Raw genomic sequence first — 4894 nt, 5'->3', positions numbered from 1 at the left:
ACAGAATTTAGAAATTTAGATCAGATTTATTTATAGAATTTGTAGACCACTGGTCTTGAAAATTCAAGTTTTTCATAATTGTGACAGTAGAGGCCACTCACTTAAACTCTCTGAATCTCAGGCAACTCCCTAAGAATATCTACTAAATTATAATTGGGTTCTAATCAACCTCAATGGAAAGAGTTCTCATACTAACAAAATCACAGATTCTCGCCATACTGACATATCTCAATAACAGCTGCACCTCTGTCTCTCTACTTTACTTGACGTGTCTAGACCCCGACTTTCTAGACAATAAAATTTTAGAGCTAGAAGCAACCTTAAAGACAATTGAGTCTAACCCTCTCCTTTTACGGATGAGAAAACCGAGGCCTAAAGAACTTGGTAGATAGTATTAGAGCTAGGACTAGAACCCTAAAGTTCTCTACCTTCCCCACTTTTTCACTTGTCTTTGCTGGAAAAAGGGGGAAAAAAGTAATTTAGTTTTTAAACTTAATCATATCTCTTGCTCTCACTGAAAACCCTGGAGAACCTCCCGACTCTCCTGGGCAGCAGCAGCAGCAGCAGCAGCAGCAGCATGTTCCGTAGGAAGTTCTCTACTCCCAGGCATGGGTCTCTGGGCTTCCTGCCTCAAAAGAGAATCAGTAGGTACTGAGGAAAGGTGAAGAGCTTCCCCAAAGATGACCCTGCCATCCACCTGACGGCCTTTCTGGGCTACAAGACAGGCGTGACCCACATTGTTCGAGAGGTGGACAGGCCTGGCCCAATAAGAAGGAAGTGGTCAAGGCTATCGCCACTGTGGAGACATCTCTCGCGGTCATTGTAGGCGTTGTGGTCTATGTGCAAACCCCATGAGGCCTGCGGAGCTTCAGAACCATCTTTGCTGAGCACATCAGCGATGAGGGTAAGAGGCAATTCTATAAGAACTGGCCTAAGTCCAAGAAGAAGGCCTTCACCAAGTACTGGAAGAAGTGGCAAGATGATGACGGCAAGCAGCATCTGGAGGAAGACTCCAACAACATGAAGACGTATTGCCAGGGGATCAACATTATTACCCACACCCAGATGCATCTGCTCCCTCTGAGGCAGAAGAAGTATCATCTGATGGAGATCCGGGTGAAGGGTGGCAGCATAGCTGAGAAACTGGACTGGGCCCAAGAGAAACTGGAGCAGCAGGTGTCTGTGTGCACCGTGTTTGGGCAGGATGAGATGATTGACATCATTGGAGCGACCAAGGGAAAAAGTTGCCAAGGTGTCACCAGCCACTGGCGCACAAAGAAACTGCCCTGAAAAACCCTGCATAAGGTGGCATGTATTGGAGCCTGGCATCCTGCCCATGTAGCTTTCTCTATGGCTCCAGCTGGTCAGAAGGGCTACCACCATCGCACGGAGATCAACCAAAAGATATACAAAATTGGCCAGGGCTACGAGATCAAGGATGGCAAGCTGATCAAAAACAATGTGTCCACCAATTATGATCCATCTGATAAGAGCATCAACCCTCTGAGAGGCTTTGTCTGCTATGGTGAAATGACCAATGACTTTATCATGCTGAAAGGCTGTTTCCTTGGGACCAAGAAGCATGTTCTCACCCCGCGAAAGTCTCTGCTGGTACAGACCAAACCTCACGCCCTGGAGAAGATAGACCTGAAGTTTATTGACACTACCTCCGAATTTGGCCATGGTTGGTTCCAGACTGTGGGGAAGAAGAAAGCTTTTGTGGGATCACTCAGAAAAGACCGTGTCGTGAAAGAAGAAGCTCCCTAATGTTTCCAAACCAAGTTGGAGCTGGTGGATTCTCAATAAATTTTTCAAAGCTAAGAAAAAGCCTGGAGACTTCTTGGGTGCTGTTTTTGGCATTATAACCTTTCCTTAATAGTAAGGCATCAATAGGAGTATTGTGAGAAACTTTATAGTGTGGATGAGTCTTCATCAAGGCACAGACTACATGGGAGCAATGACAAGTCGATGCAAGTTGTGTTAAAAGTCAATGCTGAGTGGCAAGAATAAGATGGGTGACTGGCCATCACAACAGAACAATGTATCGGATGGGTAGCTGCATGAAGATAGACCTTCCACTTCTTTACATAGTGACTTTGTCCTGTAGTCCCACAGTCTGTGCTGAGATCTCCAGTGATGGAGGAACCGTTGCTGCTCTGACATCGTGAGCTTCCTGCCTTATATTTTAAATTTGGTATTGTGGTAATTGTTTTTACTCTATTTAGCAAAGATTCTAGTTTTCTTTTGGGGATCTCAACTCAAAGCATATGTACTTTTTTCTAGGGAGGTCTCTTCTGTCCAGTTGCCTTGACTACTCACACACAGCAACTCCATCCTAGAGAGTGGTTGTGAATCTCAAAGGCTCATAGATTGAGAACTGAATAGGAATTTAGAAGTCATAGAGTCCAATTCCCTCATTTTACAGATGAGGAAATGTACTCAGGGAGGCTAGTGACTTACTCCATGTTATGCAGGTTCATAGGAAAGAATAGTAGGGAAGTACTGGTAGTAGTAGGGTAAAGAACTTAACCAAGGTCACAGAGGTGGTAAGTGTCAGAGTTGGTATTCAACTCTAAAACTGGTGACTCCCTATCCAATGATCTTTTCACCAACAAGTACTATCTTATTTTATTTTCTTGGTTCTAAATGTTTTCATTCAGTCACATGAGTCCAGTCCATTTCTGAGCCCAGTCTTATTTCATCTGGCCGTTCAAGAAGTTTTCCTCATTTGCTCCATCTAGCCCAAGCTAATGTGCTCTTGAACATAGAGGACTAATAATAATAACTCACATCTACATTGTAATTTACAGCATACAAAGTGCCTCTATTAACAACCCTCTTAGATAGATAGTGTGACTATAATCCCTATTTAGCAGAGGAAGCTAACTCAGAAAGTTTTTCTCCAGATCATATAATCATATAGCCTTAAAGTATGAAGGTGCCTGAGTTTGTCTAATGCAATGTGTTCCTGAATAGAAATTCTCTTTACAATATCCCTAAAAAGTGGTCATCCAGTATCCGTTTGATATGGAGTAATGAATAACTTGTCACCTTTCAGTATTAATCATTCCACTTTTTTATAGCTCAATTCCCTAGGGAGTTTTCCTAAGAACCAGATGAAATTCATCTCTCTGTCCACTTTGCCTAGCACTTGTACCTTTCAGAGCCAAGAAAAGCAAATAAAATCTCTTTTGTATAATAATATTTCAAATATTTGAAGGCATTTTCATTCCTCCCTTAAGTCTTATTTTGTTGTTTAGTCATTCAGTTATGTCTGACTCTTCATAACCCCGCGGACCATAGAACATGAGGCCTTTCTATCCTCCACTGTCTCCTAAAGTCTGTCCAAGCTCTTGTTCATTGCTTCTATGACATTACCTATCCATCTCATGCTCTGTAGCCTCCATCTTCTTTTGTCTTCAATCTTTGCCAACATCAGGTTATTTTCCAATTAGTCCCATTTTCTCATTATGTGGCCAAAGTATTTAAGGTTCAGCTTCATTATTTGACCTTCCAATGAATAGTCTGAATTAATTTCCTTAAGTATTGACTGATACAGAATCTCAAAAGTTTTTTTCAGCACCACAGTTCAAAAGTGTCGACTCTATGGTACTCAGTTTTCCCTTACAGTCCAACTCTCATAGCCATACATCATTACTGGAAAAACCGTGGCTTTGACTATATGGATCTTTGTTGGCAAGGTGATGTCTCTGCTTTTTGGTATGCTGTCTAGATTTGCCATAGCTTTCCCAAGGAGCAAGTATCTTTTAGTTTCATGGCTTTCATTTTTGAGATTATACCCCAGTACTGCTTTTCTCACTCTTTTATTGATTGTGAAGGCTACTCCATTTCTTCTAAGGGACTCTTGCCCACAATAGTGTACGTAACAATCACATGAATTAAATTCACCCATTCCTGTCCACTTAAGTTCACTGATACCCAAAATGTCCATGTTTAATCTTTCCATCTCCTGTTTGATCACATCCAGCTTATGTTGGTTCATAGATCTTACACTCCAGGTTCCCATGCAATATTGATCGTTACAGAATGGATTTTTCTTTTCATCACCAGGTACATCTGCAGCTGAGCTTCCTTTTGGCTTTGGCCCAGCTGCTTTATTCTTTCTGGAGCTAATTAGAGTTATCCTCTGCTCTTCCTCACCAAAAGGTGTTGGATACCTTTTGACTTTGAGGGGCTCATTTTCTGGTGTTGTTGCATCTTTAAACATTGTAATACTTCTTTGGGATTTTCTTGGCAAGGATACTAGAGTGGTTTGCCATTTCCTTCTCCAGTGATCACCTTTTGTTAGAACTCTCCACTATGACCTGTCCATCCTGTATGGCTTAGCTCACAGTTTCATTGAGTTACACAGGCCCCTCTGCCATAACAAGGCAGTGATACAGGACAGGCTTAGGCTAAATATCCCCAATTACTTCAGTACAATTCCATGTATGACATGGTTTCAAGTCCCTTCACCTTCCTCTGGACATATTTCAATTTGTCAATGATCTGTCTAAAATGTAACTTTCAGAACTAAAGAATCTGTGGTTTGACTGGGACAAAGTAATAATGAACAATTACTTCCCTTTCTTTAGGTATTACACCCCTATCAAAGTGGCCTAAGAGGCCATTCACCTTTTGGTTGCCATGGCATGTAGCTGAGTCATGTTGAGCCAATAGTCCACTAAAATCCCTAGATTCTTTTTTCACATAACTTGTTATCTAGTCATACTTTCTCCATACTTGTACAAACATTTTTTTTCATAATCTGGTATAGATTTACATTTATTGCTATTAAACTTCATTTCACTAGAGTCAGTCCCTAGTTCTGGCCAGATAAAGTCATTTTGAATCCTGTTAGCTCTTTATAGTTTCATGTCACCTGCAAATTTGA

At 41.5% G+C, this 4894-nt stretch overlaps 1 pseudogene; it reads left to right on the top strand.

Annotated features, from left to right (window-relative positions):
- Nucleotides 1-577: 577 nt before the first annotated feature.
- Nucleotides 578-1767, top strand: LOC110219123 (large ribosomal subunit protein uL3 pseudogene; annotated as a pseudogene).
- Nucleotides 1768-4894: the final 3127 nt, after the last annotated feature.

This window comes from Phascolarctos cinereus, unplaced genomic scaffold (assembly GCF_003287225.1).
Source record: "Phascolarctos cinereus isolate Bilbo 61053 unplaced genomic scaffold, phaCin_HiC Scaffold_4;HRSCAF=312, whole genome shotgun sequence".
Taxonomy (NCBI): Eukaryota; Metazoa; Chordata; class Mammalia; order Diprotodontia; family Phascolarctidae; genus Phascolarctos; species Phascolarctos cinereus.
The sequence above is the reverse complement of the archived record's forward strand: the minus strand, read 5'-3'. Positions and strand labels throughout refer to the sequence as shown.